This window comes from Stegostoma tigrinum, chromosome 33, assembly GCF_030684315.1.
Source record: "Stegostoma tigrinum isolate sSteTig4 chromosome 33, sSteTig4.hap1, whole genome shotgun sequence".
Taxonomy (NCBI): domain Eukaryota; kingdom Metazoa; phylum Chordata; class Chondrichthyes; order Orectolobiformes; family Stegostomatidae; genus Stegostoma; species Stegostoma tigrinum.
Window position 1 is genome coordinate 11,898,522 of NC_081386.1, and position 20,160 is coordinate 11,918,681.

Genomic DNA, 20,160 nt, shown 5'->3' on the forward strand with positions numbered 1-20,160 from the left:
CAACAGGTGCGTGACTCAGTGAATATTTTGTTCTGATTTATTGTCATGTGTCCCTAAATACAGTGAAAAGTTTTGTTTTGTGTATGGTGCAGGCTGATCATACCATACAAGCACAAGGGTAATAGAACTGAGCAAGTGATACAATGTAATAGCTGCAGAGAAGGTGCACAAAGAGCAAGGCCAACATTAGATTTAAAATTTGAGAGATCCATTCAGTAGTCTAATAACAGTGGGGAAGAAACTGTTCTTGAATCCGCTGGCATTTGTGTTTAAGCTGTTGTAAAATTTGCCCAATGGAAGAAGTTTGGAAGAGATTATAACCAGGGTGGGAAGGATCTTTGATTATGTTGGCAGCCTTCCTGAGACAGGGAAAAGTATCGATGGAGTCAGTGGATGGAAGCTTGGCTTGCTTGATGTACTGGGCTTTGTTCACTCTGTCGTTTCTTGCATTTGGATAGAATGCTTTCTAAGGTGCATCTATAAAAATTGATAATAGTCTTTATGGACATTTGGGGTGACAACTAACCACCCTCAAAGATGGAAAGTAACACACTTGAACAACCGAGGCACTTGACTCTCTGTTACCTGTTTGATTCAATCAAAGAACAAACTTGTTTCAGTCAGTATTCAATGTGTATTACTAAGAAGATGTATGCAATTGGATAAGATATTTTTAAATTAGCTTGGACTTTCTTTTAACTGGAGCATAGGAGTTCAGGGGCATAGATAAGGTGAATAGCAAAGGTCTTTTTCCTAGGGTGGGAGAGTTCAAAACTCAGACGGTATATATTTAATGTGAAAGGAGAGAGATTTCAAAAGGACATGGGGCAACATTTTTACAAAGCGTGTGGCTCATTTCAGAGGAAGTGCTGGATGCAAGCAAAGTTACGTTTAAAAGACGTTTGGATAAGTACATGAAGAGGAAAGGTTTGAGGAATACGGGCCAAGCACAGGCAGGTAGGGCTAGTTTAGTTGGCAACATGGTCAGCATGGACCAGTTGAATGGAAGGATTTGTTTCCATGCTGTAGAAGTCTGTCAATCTATATCTCAGCAGTTAACATCATATCTTTCAGTTAATGGCCGGAAAAGTGTTTGATTTAATTTTAAAAATCCTGATATGAAATTCACTCTTGTTCTGATCTAAAAATTGTTATTTCAAAGGATTGTTTGTTCGTTAAAATTCAGTTTCAGCCTCAATGTGTACAGTTCCTATTAGCAAATGGTTTTAGGATCAAGGGAATAATGGGGACAAGCTCAGGGTTTTGGGCAAGAGATAAGGATTGATCCAAGAAAGTACATTTTTAAAAAAGTAAGTGGCGATGACCTGGAACTCACTGCATACACTGATGGTGGTAAGGTGACAGTTAATGAATTCAAAAGGAAATTAAATTGGAACCAGAGGGAAAATAAACTGCAGAGTTAAGTGTGTAGATGCGGGGAGGCAGGGTTGGAATTTAACTGCACGGTCCACTGAATGCCAATATGAACTGGATGGACTGAGTGACCTCCTACCTTTCAGTACTGACACTCTAATTCTGGTTTGGCCCAATATTTGCACAACCTTGATCTAACTACTTCCAATCTCCATCAGCAGAAGGATGGAAAATCCACGATGGAATTGTCTTCTCTTTATTCTTTCATGTCTTAAGATCCACTGCTTGTGATTTGCAGGCTGGCTGTGGGGGTGGACATGTTCAATGGGCACTAAGAAAGCTGACTGGGTCATGAGCCAATCAGTTTAAGAGCAGAGTGACGAGCTTCCTGATCTTCTGCAGACCACAACGGTAGACTCCTGTCTTGCCAGAAGCTGCCATCCATTCATGGACCAGCAGTTTTTGGGTCCTAAAGACCATTGCTGAAGTCTTAGTCTTCAGGAATGAGAAGGTTGGAATTCTTCCTTCGTTTCCTGTCAAGGGGTGAGGTCGTGGGGAACGGTGGTTCAGGAAAGTGGGAGGTAAAGCGAGTGACCATTAATAACTGAAGGAGTTTGATCAAAAGACAGTTGAGAAAGGCCTCAATGAATGTCCTTGCCCAGTAGTTTATTGACAATGTGGCGAGAAGGGGAAATAATTGAATGAATTATGCTTGTCCCCTTCTTGCAACCTCTCTCATCACTTCCAAGGAGTAAAAACATCTGCCTACGATTGTGCTTATTTACAAGCACAGCACAATCCTGTTAATATCACACAGTGCACCTCATGTACTTGTAATACATATCCTAGAAATAATTTCAGACCAACATGCCGGAATGGATGGATGTGAATTAATGTTCATGTGTTGAAGAGAAGAAATTCTCTACCTGTCCCATGAAATGTTCTTTCATAAGATTGAGTGTGTTGAGCGTATGCTGACCCAACTGGTTGTGGCAGTGGGTGGGGGGTGTGGCAGGAATGGGGGCTGGCATGGCTGTTTCTAACTCCACCCAAAGCATCATCAATACAATTGTCATTGGCCGGCAGCAGGCACGAGCTGAAGAGTGGCAGGTTAACCCCTCGCCCCCGAATTCCCAAGAGATGACATGCACACTGCCACCCCCACCCCCCCCCACCCCCCACTGAACTTTTGGTTTCTGACCACCCGCTTCTGTTTTTTTCAACTTACCTTGAGAAACCACAGCATTACACAGATAGAGAAAATTTAAAGAATGCTGATGCAAAAGTAGGTTAAAAAATTAATCAAAGACATTGAGATATTTCACCGAGTTTGGCTGAGAGAAACTGTCACACAATTGTGCCTTGGCTTTGGCAGAAAACAGAATATCTCACTGCCGATGAGTAACTAGTATCCGTTTACTCTTTCAAAAAGGCCATCATAACTCAATTCCATCTTACAACTTGTGAGTTATAGCTCTTTCACACTTAGAAAAGAACTGCCATAAGTCAGCGTCAATGGTGAGGGACCCTTGATTTATTTTTGCGCCAACATCTTCACCCACTCCGCAAAGAGTTAAAGGTTTGTGTTGTATTTTATGCCTGACAGATAGCCTAAGAATTTGCTCTGTGCGTACGGTCAAAATATGTTATGAACATTGTGTGCACTTTAATTTTAGCAAAGCCTAATTCTTATAAAGGGAAAATATAACAATTTGGTCTTAACACAAGACTGCCCGAGAGCAAAATTTTAGGAATAAATTCCCAGCAAATTCCCAGTAGCAGTGCTCAGCTCAGAGAGTAATAGTAGATAAAAATGTATTTCAAGCAATAAATGCTCACTTTGAGTAACAGCAAAGTAAGTTTGTAAGTTGCTTCCTTTTAAAGATCAAACATATGTTTTATTTTCCCATTTTATCATTTGTATTTATCTCATTATTCTCCTTTGCAAAGTGGAAACAGAATGTTTCGGCAAAGAAAACATCTCCAAAGCAGTTCCCATTGTAAAAAATAATCAATTGGAAAGTGCTGCTCCGACAGATTGTAGCACACACCTCTGGCATCCCATTCAAACACTTTTAATAGGGGTCACAACCGACAAGCAAAGGGCTACTCCATGAGTTCAGTGGGAAAAAAAAGTTTCACTGCAAGTGAATTTTATTTTTCTTTCATTTATCAAGCTCCCATAAACATGCTGAGCAATTTTCCAGTACATTAACTGGGTATCCTCGATATCCAAGAGGGAAAAGTGGACAACAGGCGGGAGGAAGATGAATGAGGATGGGATAGGAGTGGGCAGTTTTCCCACTGCCCCAGCTAGAGCCCTGGACAAAGTGATCATTGACTGGAATGCTTGACATGAGCATCATAAACTAGTACTGGGTACAAAAGGTCTGACACCTCAAAGTACAAGGCACTGTCCAGCTCTATACAGCAAGCCTAAAGGGGTTGGCCCAACAGTTGCATCCTTTTGTGACTGGCTTCGACAAGAGTTTAAGATGAATAGAGCTGAGCTGAATGCATACGTGCAATTTTTCATCCCAAAAGACAACATTTCCTTACTGGCATGACATTATTGCAGTGAGTTGAAACATCTTCCCTTTTTCGCAAGAGGCTAATTTCATTTGTACCTTTCACAGCGAGGTGAGCTTGTTTTATTGTCCTCTGTTTGTTTTGGACTCTTTCTTTCTCATGGGAACCTTGAGAACGGCTAGACAGAAAAGGCAGTCAAATTAGTCTTGAATTAGTATTTTGCCAGTGAAAGTCTGTGTGCAATTTAGGATTACAGCACCTTACTGAATTAGTACTGAAATTAGGAGCTTAGGGTATTCTAATTATTCAATGAGTAATTGCCTTGCCTTAAGTTTTTAAACTTTTGAGTTATAAAAGATCCTTTCAGTTTTGGTTGAGCAGGTCTATCACTTTTTACCAGGTTGATAAATTATAAAAGATTGAAATAATCAGCCTTTTCTGGTTGGTCACTAAAACATAACTTAGTTAAATAATTTGTAAATGAAAGAACCAAGGGAAAGTGATGTTCTTATTTACTGAGTGACATGTGCTCTGATGTGCAGCCAGAAAGGGTGGTGGAAACAAATTCACTCATAACTTTCTAAAGGAATTTGGACAAAAACCTAGAAAGAAAACTCTGGAAATGTGATTGGGTTTGTGCTTATACTAGCGGTGCTATATGAATGCAAGTTGTTACTGGCACATTGCAGTGCAATGGGGAAGGTGCAAGGGAGGACACTAACTGAATAGCTATACATAAGAACCTACTTTGTGCTGCATCATTCTATATCATGCAAAATAACTGATACAAGAAACTATCTGCCACACCTATCTAAGGTATTCAAATGTTATCACTCTGCCTTGGTGGGTAATCAACCATGTCAGTGCCTACTGGTTAATATTAGCATATATTGTGTTGGTCTAATTACTGGAAGTATACCTAATCACAGCCCATTTTACATCATGTTAAAATTATTTCATAAACTTTGAATGGCCAGCTAGTCCCTTAAATATTAAACATTGCTGCGAGCCTTCAAAGTGCATTTGTTTCAACTGACCACTTGAAAAATTGGTTTTCCAATGCCACATACGATAAAGCACTATCTAATTTTCTGTAAAACTTTCAAAATATTTGGCTATGCACCTGCTTTGACAGCATTAAAGTTTGAGCTGCACATATTAGTAAGCACAGCAGAATCAGTGATTCTGGCCATTCCAACAAACATATAAACACTGGTAACTGACCAGAACAGCCTGCCGAGTTGCGTGGCATTCTCAACTTTCCAAGGATTGACAACTGGCACAGATGAGGCTCCACTTTGTTTGGTGTAGCTGCACTGTTTGACCACTTGATCTTTCAAATTGATGCCAAGTGACCGAGCCCTATTAAGCCTTAGCCAATACAACCAGCTACCTGTCACTGCAAATCCTTCTAAGCAAACACAGCCAGGTGGTTAAAAACGAAAAAAAAGTCAAAGCATTTATGAAAGGTGTAAGAAATAGCTGGCTCTTATTGAAACTTAAGCAAACAAGAGGGAGCAGTTACATTAAACAAGGCTATCAAAATGTGCAAAAGGCTGCCAAGATGAAGCAAAAAATATTACACGCTCAACTTTACTAACAAGAAGAAATGCCAAGCAACACAGGCTTTTTATTAGTCTCCTGTACCCAGTGGCACATTGTAATTTTTTTTGCTTACTTTGCCAGCAAAAGGAAAACAAAAAAAGAATTAACTTGTTCGCTGATCTGCTTAAATCCTACTACATGAAAGCAGAAATGATAATCAATTAGGAATACGTTAAAATTACAACAATATTCGGTTCAATTGTATTTGGGGTGGTCCAGTGGTAAAGTGCCAGGCCACTAATGACACTCCATATGGATTCCCTGTGGAGACTAATGACCATGGACATCTGATTAAAATAAGCTATAGATCACCGCACAATGTTTATATTTGCCACATTATCTCAGATATTTTATTGGCACTACTGAAAGATGAGAAGCTACTGAGCATCCTTCATACTAGAATAAAAAAACGAAGAAACAAATTGCTCAAAAAGAGAAACACAAGCTTGATTGCACATTTCTGGACATGTGTGACTGAACATATGGGCACAGGGAGTTAGGAATCCTCCCACTGGGAGGATACAGGAACAATGTCAAAGTGTTCGAACTTTGTCATTCTGCAGGTTTATGTTGGTCATGCATGAACTAACAGTGAGTATCAATATTACCTATAAATGCACAGGGGTAGGGATATATGACAGAATTACGTAGGCATCTCCACTATTCTAAATAAATATATTTCCCCAAGTGTTTTATCTTTATGACCAAAATATTAAAATGAATATTATTTGAGATAAATATAGTTAGGTTGTTTGATGAGCGAAAGAAAAGAAAATCCAGGTTCTGTGCTTTATTTTCAATAATCCAGTTCTGCTTAATCCCATGGAACTACCCTTCTGGGTATGGTAACACAACACTGACCAGCCCTGGTATATTAATGTAACATATTCTGGATGATATCCAGTTCTGGTAATAACATATAATTATGCACGTTGCTCAAGAATTGATTCCAGACTGAAAGTATGTCAGGGAAAAGCAACACAGTCTCTGTCTCTTTCCCAGAAGCAACAGCTGTTTTTTTAATAATGTGCCTGTTTTGTTTTCTTTACAGTCGGTCACTAAAAGGGAGCTATACATCACAAAGCTAATTTCAGGCTGATTGCAACATTGTTTAAAGGCCTACATCTGGGCAAGGCAGCCCAACTGGATTTATTTTGTTTGTTCAGGTTCTCTCTTTTAATGCCAATTGGATATAGACCATTAAAGCTGCAAGTTGCCATACCTGGCTCAATGAACTGTACAGGTACAACCTCACATCAGTCGTGACCTCTAAGCTGTTACAGTTCACTAGGAGTTAGTGATGGATTTGTATTTATGGTTGGCCATTATCCATCCAACATAGGGCGCAGTCGAGTAAACAAAACACACTATCTTCATCAGGATAACACAAAGACAGCAATGTCAATATTCCAGGCACAATGGGAACAGGACTGATTTGGACAAAAGAACTGCAACCTATCAAAGCAGCCTTGAGCTGACATCTGCCTAACACGAATGAGAAAATCTACAATTTGCATTCTATTGTGTTTTATTTCCAAAAAAGTTAAAAGGAGGCACAAATTAAAGAAAACATTAATATGACAGTATTATGCCTGATTCAGAGCACAGATTAATCAAACATCTTGGAATTTGAAAGACTTGCATTCAGATAATGTCTTTCGTTTCCGCATGATAGCTCAAAGATTCAAGGCCAGTGAAGTAATTCTGAAGTTAGTTTCTGTTAAATTGTAGGAAACATGGAAACCAATGTCTGAACAGTAAACTCACACAAGCAGCAATGACACCCTGATGCTGATTAAGGGATAAACACTGGCCAGGATACCGGGGATAACTCCCTACTCTTTACATCTAACTGAGAAACAGACAGCTTAATGTCTCATCTGAGAGACAACATCTTTAACAGTGCACTTCCCTCACTACTACATCGGAATGTCAGCCTCAGCCTTGGTCCAATAATCTCTGGGGCGGGGGATAATTGCATAAGCCTCTGACTCTTTTGTACACTGATGTACTTTGTGAGGTTAAACTGAGTTACTAGAATGTCCTGAGAGAATTTAGTATTGCTGGTTCAACCTTTTGCTGGATTCCAAATCAGAAGTAAGCTGTGTGCTATAAAGCTTGCATAATGTGCTGACAAAAGTAGCAGCAGAAATGGCCCAAAGTGGAAGAGGGCTGTTGAGTTGCACTTCTCTCTCCCTGCTATTCCCCAGCCATTCATCAGGTTTATTCCTTTCTGCAAGTTGCTCACTGTGGTTTAGCGGGTAGCACCTTCACTTCTGAATCAAAGGATTGTAGCTTCAAATCTCAGTCCACAAACCTGTGCATAAGAAAATCGAGGCTGACGTTAGTGTGCCGTGCCCAGTGGAGGCATTGTCTTTGGGATAAAAAGTTAAATTCTAGTCCCATCTGTCCTGTCAAGTGCAAGGAACAATCCCATGACACCATTTTGAAGAACAGCAGGGAAATAGATATTTGCCAGGACACTATCTTTCAATCAACAATATAAAAACAGATAACCTGATTATTAACTGAATGTGGAAACTTGCATGAAAATTGTCTGCCAAATTTCCACATTATTACAATATTACCCTTCAAAAGTACTCACTGGCTCTAAAGTGCTTTGGGACATCTACTGGCTAGGAATGGTGCTATATAAATGTAAGTTTTTTTGTCTGCAATATTAAATAGGAGGAACAATAGGCTGGTTGTTAGACTTCACACACACTCTATCAACACGACTAGGAATATTGTCATAATGATTTATAGGTTAAGTGGTTTGGCCAAGCTAAATTGCCCATAGTGTCCAGGGATATGCAGGCTAGGTAGATTAGCCATGGGAATTGCAGGGATAAGGAAGTTGGGGTGGGGGGTCTCGGTGGGACGCCCCTCAGAGGGTCAATGTGGACTCAATGGCTGAATGGCCTACCTCCATGTTCTAGGAATTCTACAACTCTATGATTCCAAAGACACATTGAAGTTACTTACAAAACTGAAAAATGGGAAATAGGTTTTTTGGAGTCAACTGTGGCCTTGAGACAGACGTTTATGTCTTCAAAACCCAGTCCAATAATTTGAGAGCAAAATTTTAGCTGACAGCTCAAATTCATTCAAATTACTGCATTCTCAAGTGTCTAGCATTTCCTCAGTGCAGAGTAGGTCTACTGCTAGGGACCCAAGTAAGACTATAAGCCCAAATTCTCTCAAGTGGATGGAAAGATCCCATGGCACTATATTTGAAAAAATAACTGACAAGTGATGATCAATATTTATCTCTCAACCTACATTAAAATAACTTATTTGGCTGTAATGGTAGTGTTGCCTGTGGAATATTGCAGGGCATTAGTTCACTGCTATTTTTCTTACTTTACAAAGGTAGCTTGGTCTCAAAAGGATTTCATTAGTCATGAAATATTTTGGGACATCCTGAGAATATGAAAGGTGATACACAAATCCAATTTGTGGTAGCTCAGTAGCTATACCTCTGGCCAGAGATGATGGGAACTGCAGATGCTGGAGAATCTGAGAAAACAAAGTGTGGAGCTGGATGAACACAGCAGGCCAAGCAGCATCAGAGGAGCACTAAAGCTGAAGTTTCAGGCCTAGACGCTTCATCAGAAAAGGGGGATGGGGAGAGGGTTCTGGAATAAATAGGGAGAGAGGGGGACGCGGACTGAGGATGGATAGAGGAGAAGATAGGTGGAGAGGAGAGTATGGGTGGGGAGGTAGGGAGGGGATAGGTCAGTCCGGGGAGGATGGACAGGTCAGGGGGCGGGATGAGGTTAGTAGGTAGGAAATAGAGGTGCGGCTTGAGATGGGAGGAGGGGATAGGTGAGAGGAAGAACAGGCTAGGGGTTGGGGACGAGCTGGGCTGGTTTTGGGGTGCAGTGGGGGGAGGGGAGATTTTGAAGCTGGTGAAATCCACGTTGATACTGCCCCACCAAACTCCGGAGACAACGCATCATCCTCCGACACTTCTGCCATCTGCAATCCAACCCCACCACTAAAGACATTTTTCCAACCCCACCCTTGACCGCCTGCTGTAGGGACCACTCTCTCTGTGACTCCCTTGTTCGCTCCACACTCTCCTCCAACCCGACCACACCCGGCACTTTCCCATGCAACTGCAGGGAGTGCTACACTTGCCCCCACACCTCCTCCCTCACCCCCATCCCAGGCCGCAAAATGACTTTCCACATCAAGCACATGTTCACCTGCACATCTGCTAATATGGTATACTGCATCCACTGTACCCGTTGTGGCTTCCTCTACATTGGGGAAACCAAGCGGAGGCTTGGGACCGCTTTGCAGAACACCTCCGCTCGGTTCACAATAAACAACTGCACCTCCCAGTCGCGAACCATTTCAACTCCCCCTCCCATTCCTTAAGGGACATGTCCATCATGGGCCTCCTGCAGTGCCATAATGATGCCACTCGAAGGTTGCAGGAACAGCAACTCATATTCTGCTTGGGAACCCTATAGCCCAATGGTATCAATGTGGATTTCACAAGCTTCAAAATCTCCCCTTCCCCCACTGCATCCCAAAACCAGCACAGCTCATTTCCCCCCTCCCTAACCTGTTCTTCCTCTCACCTATCCCCTCCTCCCACCTCAAGCCGCACTTCCGTTTCCTACACACTAACCTCATCGCACCCCCTTGACCTGTCCATCCTCCTTGGACTGACCTATCCCCTACCTACCTCCCCATCCATACTCTCCTCTCCACCTATACCTCTGGCCATCTGGTTTGTGATACAAAGTGACGCCAACAACGTGAGTTACATTCCTGCACCAGCTGAGATTACATTAAGGACTACCCTTCTCAAAATCTCCTACACCCACCACTCTGCTCTCTCTAATGGACGTCTGTTCCAGTTGGACTGTGGTGCTTTTACTTTGTTTTAAGTGCTGGAGTAGAAACCCAGAAGCCCAAACAAATGTCCTGGTGATGTGGGTTCAAATCCAACCATGGGAGCTAATGGGATTTAAAGGTAATCAACTAATATGTTTAATTATTTCAAAAAATCTGGAATTGTAGTTTGTATCAGTGATGGCACCAGAAACACATCACTATTTGTCTCAAAAACCCATCTGATTCATTGCCATCCCCCAGGGAAGAAAATCTACTTTCCATACGTGTGACTGCAGACCCACTGTTAGCTCTTAATTGTCCTCTAAAATGACCCAGCAAGCCACCCAGTTGTACCAAACATGACAGAATAGTCAAAACAAAATAAGGCATCAGGGACCACCCAGTATCAACTGAGTCAACTATAATGACAACAGCAAATCCAACACTGTGGGCCCTCTTTACGAATATCAGGAGGCTTGCGTCAATTGGCAGGGCTGTTCCAATCTTGTCAAGTGACAGTTTGACGTAATCATACCCACAAAATCCCAGTCAGCAATGATCTCTGGTATATAATAAAATGTGAGGCTGGATGAACACAGCAGGCCCAGCAGCATCTCAGGAGCACAAAAGCTGATGTTTCAGGCCTAGACCCTTCATCAGAGAGGGGGATGGGGTGAGGGTTCTGGAATAAATAGGGAGAGAGGGGAAGGCAGACCGAAGATGGAGAGAAAAGAAGATAGGTGGAGAGGACCGTATAGGTGGGGAGATAGGGAGGGGATAGGTCAGTCCAGGGAAGACGGACAGGTCAAGGAGGTGGGATGAGGTTAGTAGGTAGGAGATGGAGGTGCGGCTTGGGGTGGGAGGAAGGGATGGGTGAGAGGAAGAACAGGTTAGGGAGGCAGAGACAGGTTGGACTGGTTTTGGGATGCAGTGGGTGGAGGGGAAGAGCTGGGCTGGTTGTGTGGTGCAGTGGGGGGAGGGGATGAACTGGACTGGTTTTGGGATGCAGTTGGGGAAGGGGAGATTTTGAAACTGGTGAAGTCCACATTGATACCATTGGGCTGCAGGGTTCCCAAGCGGAATATGAGTTGCTGTTCCTGCAACCTTCGGGTGGCATCATTGTGGCACTGCAGGAGGCCCATGATGGACATGTCACCTAAAGAATGGGAGGGGGAGTGGAAATGGTTTGCGACTGGGAGGTGCAGTTGTTTATTGCGAACCGAGCGGAGGTATTCTGCAAAACGGTCCCCAAGCCTCCGCTTGGTTTCCCCAATGTAGAGGAAGCCACACCGGGTACAATGGATACAGTATACCACTTTGGCAGATGCGCAGGTGAACCTTGACTTAATATGGAAAGTTATCTTGGGGCCTGGGATAGGGGTGAGGGAGGAGGTGTGGGGGCGAGTGTAGCATTTCCTGAGGTTGCAGGGGAAGGTGCCGGGTGTGGTGGGGTTGGAGCGCAGTGTGGACGGAGCAAGGGATTCACGGAGAGAGTGGTCTCTCTGGAAAGCAGGCAAGGGTGGGGATGGAAAAATGTCTTGGGTGGTGGGGTCGGATTGTAGATGGCAGAAGTGTCGGAGGATGATGCGGTGTATCTGGAGGTTGGGGGGTGGTGTGTAAGAACGAGGGGGATCCTCTTTGGGCTGTTGTGGTGGGTTGGGCTGTGAGGGATGTGTTGCAGGATATGCGGGAGATGAGGTCAAGGGTGTTCTCGACCACTGTGGGGGGAAAGTTGCGGTCCTTGAACAACTTGGACATCTGGGATGTGTGGGAGTGGAATGCCTCATCGTGGGAGCAGATGCGGCAGAGGCGGAGGAATTGGGAATAGGGGATGGAATTTTTGCAGGAGGGTGGGTGGGAGGAGGTGTATTCTAGGTAGCTGTGGGAGTCGGTGGGCTTGAAATGGACATCAGTTACAAGCTGGTTGCCTGAGAGGAGACTGAGAGGTCCAGGAAGGTGAGGGATGTGCTGGAGATGGCCCAGGTGAACTGAATGTTGGGGTGGAAGGTGTTAGTGAAGTGGATGAACTGTTCGAGCTCCTCTGGGGAGCAAGAGGTGGCGCCGATACAGTCATCAATGTAACGGAGGAAGAGGTGGGGTTTGGGGCCTGTGTAGGTGTGGAAGAGGGACTGTTCCATGTAACCTACCAAGAGGCAGGCATAGCTGGGGCCCATGCGGGTGCCCATGGCCACACCCTTTGTTTGTCTGGTGGTTCACCTGCACATCTGCCAATGTGGTATACTGTATCCATTGTACCCGGTGTGGCTTCCTCTACATTGCGGAAACCAAGCGGAGGCTTGGGGACCGTTTTGCAGAACACCTCCGCTCGGTTCGCAATAAACAACTGCACCTCCCAGTCGCAAGCCATTTCCACTCCCCCTCCCATTCTTTAGATGACATGTCCATCATGGGCCTCCTGCAGTGCCACACTGATGCCACCCAAAGGTTGCAGGAACAGCAACTCATATTCCGCTTGGGAACCCTGCAGCCCAATGGTATCAATGTGGACTTCACCAGCTTCAAAATCTACCCTTCCCCCACCGCATCCCAAAACCAGCCCAGTTCATCCCCTCCCCCCACTGCACCACACAACCAGCCCAGCTCTTCCCCTCCACCCACTGCATCCCAAAACCAGTCCAACCTGTCTCTGCCTCCCTAACCGGTTCTTCCTCTCACCCATCCCTTCCTCCCACCCCAAGCCGCACCTCCATCTCCTACCTACTAACCTCATCCCACCTCCTTGACCTGTCCGTCTTCCCTGGACTGACCTATCCCCTCCCTACCTCCCCACTTATACTCTCCTCTCCACCTATCTTCTTTTCTCTCCATCTTTGGTCCGCCTCCCCCTCTCTCCCTATTTATTCCAGAACCCTCTCCCCATCCCCCTCTCTGATGAAGGGTCTAGGCCCGAAACATCAGCTTTTGTGCTCCTGAGATGCTGCTGGGCCTGCTGTGTTCATCCAGCCTCACATTTTATTATCTTGGATTCTCCAGCATCTGCAGTTCCCATTATCAATGATCTCTGGTATGTGTGATTTCTCCAGCAGACAAGATCTACCATGTAGGTGACAGAGTAGTAGAGAGCAGCCGTAGGGCCTCAGCATTGACTCTGGATGCCATGGAGTCCATCAGGTCAAACATGGGAAACGAAACATCTGATTGATTAGCACCTAGCAGACTGCCCCTCGGCTGATGAATCAGTACTCCTCTATGTTGATAAAGCACTTGGAGGAATCATTGAGCGTGCAAGAGCACCAAAGGTACTCTGGGTGGGAACTTCAATGGCCATCACCAGGTGGGGCCCAGTAGCACAACTACTGACCAAGCTGGCTGAGTACTGAAAGACCACATTACTGCACTGGGCCTGCAGAATTTGGTGATAGAACCACCTTTGAGGAAACCTACCAGAGGCTGGACCAATTTAGTTGAGCCATCTTTCCATGTGTATACAATAAATGCCACTGCACAATCATTGTGACAATGTTTTATATTCACACTCAGCGTTCTACTCATTGTGTTATAGAGTCATAGAATAATATAGCATGGAAACAGGCTCTTCGGCCCAAACTGGTTCCAATTGCCGACATTTGGTCCATATCTCTCGAAACTCTTCCCATTCATGTATCTATCCAAATGTTTTTGTAAGTATCACTATTGTAATATTGTCTCGTGTTTGTGGTGCAACCGCTGCTGAATGTGATAAATTCAGAATAGATACAGCAGCACTGGGTATTAGGCACTGCGGGCCATCAGCAGTATCAGAATTGCATTCATCACAGCCTGTAACCTTGTGATCAGCATTTCCCCACTTTACCATTAATCAAGACAAGGGACCATTCCTGGCCCATTGAAGAGTGCAAAAGAGGAAGCCAGGAAAAGCACCAGGCATACCAGAGCTGTCAAACTGGTGAAGATACAACACAGGACCACTTTCATGTCAAACAGTCAAAGCAGCATATGATAGACAGAGCTAAACAAAAATCTCACAGCCGCTGGATCAGATCAAATCTTTGCAGTCCTGCCACATCAATCATGAATGGTGGTGGACAATTAAATAACTAACAAAGCTGAAGCATTTACAACCACCTTTACACATGGGTGCTGAGTGAATGATCCATCCCAGCCTCTTCTGAGGTTCCATGCATTACATGCTAAACTTCAGCCAATTCGATTCTCTTCAAATGATATCAAGAAATGGGTGAATGGGCTTGATATTGCAACAATTACAGTCATGCTAAATACTTATGCTCCAGGACTAGCTGTGTTCCTGGGCCCAGCTATTCCAGTAGAGCTATTACTGGCATCTCTACGCAACAATGTCCAGGATTGCCCAGCAACATTCTGCACACAAAAATCTGTGGCAAATCCAGATGTGACCAATTACTACCCCATTAACCTGCAATTGATTATTAGCAAATTCTGGGAATGTCACTGCGATCGTGCACCATTTAGTTCTCAATTACCGCTCATTGATGCTCTGCTGGGACCATACAGTTCCTGACCAAACATGGAGAAAACAGCAGAATTGAGAGTGTCAGAGATAATGGGAACTGCAGATGCTGGAGAATCCAAGATAACAAAGTGTCGGGCTGGATGAACACAGCAGGCCAAGCAGCATCTTATGAGCACAAAAGCTGACGTTTCGGGCCAAGACACTTCATCAGAAAAGCGGGAGGGGGAGAAGGTTCTGAAATAAATAGGGAGAGAGGGGGAGGCGAATCAAAGATGGACAAGAGAGTTGCAGTGGGAAAGAGATCCCCTGAGGTTTGTCTGGAGAGAGGAGGGTAACTTCTGACTGTCCTTGGCATCAACATCATATTTGACTGAGTCAGGAGCCCCTGGCAAAATTGAAGACTATGGTGATTGGGGACAATCATACTGAGGGAAAAAGAATAAAGTTATGTTTGTTAGACTTCAATCATCTCAATCCCTGGATATCGCTGCAAGAGCTCCTTAAGATGTGCTCAGCAGAATTTACTTCAGCTGCTTCATTAATGACTTTCCATCCATTGTGACGTCAGAAGTGAGGACATTCGCTGATGAATGCACAACTTTCAACAGCATTTGCAACTCAGGTTCGGAAACTGTCTATTTCCAAATGCAGCAAGACTTGGATAATATTCTGGCTTCAGCTGATAAGGGCAAATTTAGTTTCCCACAACAGATGAGTACCAGGCAATGGTCATCTCCAACAAGACCGAATCTAACTATTGACCTTGGCATTTAATAATGTTATCATTGCTGCTTCTCAAACTATCAACATTCCATGGTTTTCCACTGATGGTAAATTGAACTGAGCGAGCCGCATAAATATGGTAACTACTAGAGCAGTTCAGAAGTTGGGAGCTCAGAGACAAGAAAGTCGTCTCTTGTTTCCCTAAAGCCTGACAACCATCTTCAAGATATAAGTCAGTGCTGTGATGAAATACTCTGCACTTACCTGGATGAGTTCGACCCCAACAAAACCAACAAAGCTTAATACCATTCAGGACGAAGCAGGTTGCTTGATCAACACCTCAATTATTAAACCAAGTTTCCCTTCTGTCTACCACTGATGAACAGTCTGTGCTGTTTAATACATACCATACAAGAAGAATCTGGATTTAAAATCTGATCTAAAGGCAACATCATTAACATTCTTTAGCGAAGGATATCTGCCCTACCTAATCTGACCTATTTGTGGCTCCAGAATGCAGCAATGTGTTTTTTCTCTTAACTGCCCCCTGGGAAATTAGGGGCGAGCAATAAATACTAGCCTATCCTGTAACCTGCACTGAAGCGAAGCAAAGCTCCTTTAAAAACACCATCTCAAGCCACAACCTGCGCCATCCGGAAGGTTAAGGGCAGCAGACTCATGGGAACACCGCTTGCAAGTTCCCTCCAAGCCACACAACATTCTGACTTGGGACAATATCATTATTTGTTCACTGATGCTGGCTCAAAATCTGAGAACTGTCTGCATGTTCACACTAGTGGTATACCTGGATAAGCGACAAACTAATAGCACTATCACTGGACTGTCAATCCAGAGACTTGGGTAATGCTCGAGGGACCTAGGTTTGAATCCTGCCACAGTAGATGGTAGAATTTGAAGTTAATAAAAAAAACTTGAATTAAGGGTATAATGATGACCATGTAGCCATTGTCGATTGTTGGTAAAACCTATATGGTTCACTAATGCCCGTTAGGGAAGGAAATTGCCTTCCACACCTGGTCTGGATCATGAGTGACTCCAGATCCACAGCAATGTGTTTGACTCTTAACTGCCTTCTGGGCAATAAATGCTGTCCTGGCCAATGATGCTCATATCCTATGAATGAAAAATAAGTCTAGACCACATAGACCAAATATTTCAACAATGTGGCTGATTGCTACCATTTCAAGGGTAATTGGATGATCAGCTAAAGCATTGTTAGCAATACCCACATTCCATGAAAGAATTTTTAAAAATTGATCTCAATGGGGATTCTACAGCATATAGCAACTGCAGACTCGTTTCTGACCCTCAGTGGTTGACCACTACTATACAACTACTAATCATGATGAAGGTTTATACCAACAATAATTTCAATGTTTTTGAAGGAATCTACATTATACACCTATATTACAAAACTTCCTCAAGGCTAATAATTGCATTATTTGAACACTGCTCACTATTCACATAAGCAATATGACCTTTGCTAAATGTTTCACCTTGTATCTCAAGAGAGATACAAAGGAAACTTTAAAAATGTCTGGAATAAGACAGAAGAGGAAATTGTAAATTTTTTGACCATTAAAATAATTGTTTATATTTTATCACCCATTTTCCACTTTTTCCCCCTTTGTTATAATCTTCATTGCATTCAGTAGTGTCATTTTAGTCTTAGCGTTACTGATAAACAGCTGAAATTTTGCCTTAACCATCAGGGTGCACCTGAATCTAGAGACCAGACAATCAATGATGATATAACTACACAGCGGCGAGTATTCCTTCCCTGTCTCCCTCTATTCACATGTGCAGAGTGCATGGAGTCTGACGAGCCAGCTCAGAGGCAGCCTCTCTCTGAGACTCCTGCGCATATCTGTCAGGTAGGGCTCCCTGATTGGTCCAGGTTAACAGCCCCAGTCAGAGAATTCATGCTCACCACGATCCACCTGGTCAACCTTGTTCCAATCACAAGGTTCTTGGGATTTGTCAGCGCTCTTAAGATAAATGTAAATGTTGAACAAACTTCCCAAAAAAATTAACAAAACCATGCAATCAGTCACCTTACTGGTTCTGGTTTCCGAATTAAATCACAGTAGGTGGTGATGATTTTTAAAGAAAAGTGCTAATAAACCTAAAGGGAAAACCCAGCAAAAAATGTGATACTTGGAAATGAATGTACAGGTCATATTAGGTTCTCCATTTTGAGGTATACAAGTCAAACTAGTATGTGTAATTCACCAGTTTTACTGGATTTTCTTTCACGGAATTCATTTGCTTGGTAGCTGCTGAGGGCTACATGAAGAATCTTGAGTATAGTACTATAGTATGGTATAGAGTGAGGAATTATCACTTATCAACCTTCCTGTGTTTAACAGTGGTAAATCCATATGACTTGGACCAGATCAGAAAGATTTAACCTCGAGTGGAAATATATTAATGTCCATTGTCTTTCACGTCAAACCCTGTAAGGACACGATATTTCATTAGGAGAGGCCAGGTTTACTAAGGGGCCTGATTTCAATGCTATTAGATTCTTCAATAAAGCTACAATTCCGAACAAATGCTTTTTTAATTGATTTATTTTTATAGTATATATTCATTTGTCTTATGGTTTTATGCCAAGGTATAAGAGTTCGGCTCAAGACAGACTGGTCAAGAAGAAGCTGAGGACGAGAACTGACATCTGTCTTGGCTTTCTCTAGGGCTGTGTATTGCAGATTAGTCTTAAATGCAACTGTACATAGTAATCTGAGGTAATCCAAGCTCTAATCTTATTGTTACATTATTAAGAGATTTTCTCCTGAACCCTATTAACCTTGCACCTTCTATCAAACAAAACCTCCTCATAAACTGTGAAATCATTGCAAGGTTTGTCCAGATTCCTAAAGCCCTTACACATCTATACAAACTGGGAAATTGTACTTTAATTTCTAGCGGCTATGATGGCTGTGCACATTTCTACGACATTGGGCTCCTCTGTTCAATCCCAAATTTACACCGAGGTGGGTACCAAGGGTAGGGTGTTCAGGTCAGCTGAGCAGCTCTTCCCAGTTTTTCATCCGCACCAGGAAAGGATTAGCATCCTCAGACAAGAATGCCTTAGCAATGTGATATTCCTCCACTTCAACTGGTACAGGGAAAAAATAAGTAACGAGCGATAATGGGGCCACTGTAGTTTTAAATAGCCATTTGATTTATTTTTTCCATTTTTAAACATGGTTCCAGGAGCTTTTAACAAATAGCTATTACAAATGATGCAATTACTTTAACAAGAGGCAAGGGAAGGAAAAGGCACTGTTCAACTTATATTGACCGTCTGCAGCATGGCACCCAGTGATCTCAAAACAATAGTAGATTGTGAGTGACACGAGACCACTCATTCCAGTCACAAAAATAAAGATGAACAGTGTGGAATTATTTGCCAAATGGAAATAATGCGGCAGTATAAGCTTACTTTGCATACCACATTTTAAATTGCAGGAAGGTTCAAATGTACTTTTTAAAGTTGCAATCTCAAATATTTACACTATTTTTGACAGAATCACATAAATAGTCAATGTTGTGGGATAGATTGCTCACTCCATGTGTTCTTTTAAACATCTTTATGATTATTTTAAAATAGTAATGAATTAAATGACACAATATTAATGATACACGGGTAATTTTACGGAGGAGGAGCGGCCGAAACCCTCTGGTAATTAATCCAAAACACAAGTCCCAACCTGGCACGATGGGAGCAGAGGTTCCCTTCTAATAATTACCCCTGAAACACCCAGAGAAACTTTCCTTTCCCTCATAATCTGACCTTACAAATGTCTTTCTTCCGCTGATTCTGCTGTTGGGGATGTTTTTCTCTGTAACTGCTTCTGTTAGGACTTGCAGCTTAAAGTGCCATAGTACCTTTTAATTAGATGGTGCTTTCTCTGAGAGCTAAATGGTGTTATTTCTTGGCAGTTGAAAGTTGACACTTCATTCTCCCCCATTTTCCAAATGCCCTTGTCTTTATTCTCATCGTGACATAATAACGTTGTTTATGTAGGATTGGTTCGATGTTGTCAACACCATCAGATTTAAATTTAATAGATTTTAATGTCTAAGGGCTTGGTTTAAACTGATTGCTTAAATTTGAAATGACTTGTTGTCTTGGTAAAATGCTGTTTGGCTGTTTGAAACAAAATGTTTCAATTTGGACACTCTCTCTGTGCACCTGAATTTCTAGCTGCTGGTCAGACATCCAGTTTAAGTTTACACACTGAAAGTATCACCATCTTTTAAAGGGACAAAGCACTGCTTTTTCCTACTTTCATTTTTTACGAACAAATTCTAAATTCCTGCCTTCCAGTTCATGAATCCGCTGTACAACTTCGAAACAGTAAGAGGTAACAAAGTGTGGAGCAGGATAAACACAGCAGGCCAAGCAGCATCTTAGGAGCACAAAAGTTGACGTTTCAGGCCGAGACTCTTCTGATGAAGGGTCTAGGCCCAAAATGTCAGCCTTTGTGCTCCTAAGATGCTGCTTGGCCTGCTGTGTTCATCCAGCTCCACCCGTTGTTATCTCAGATTCTCCAGCATCTGCAGTTCCCATTATCCCTTTGAAACAGTAAGAAGTT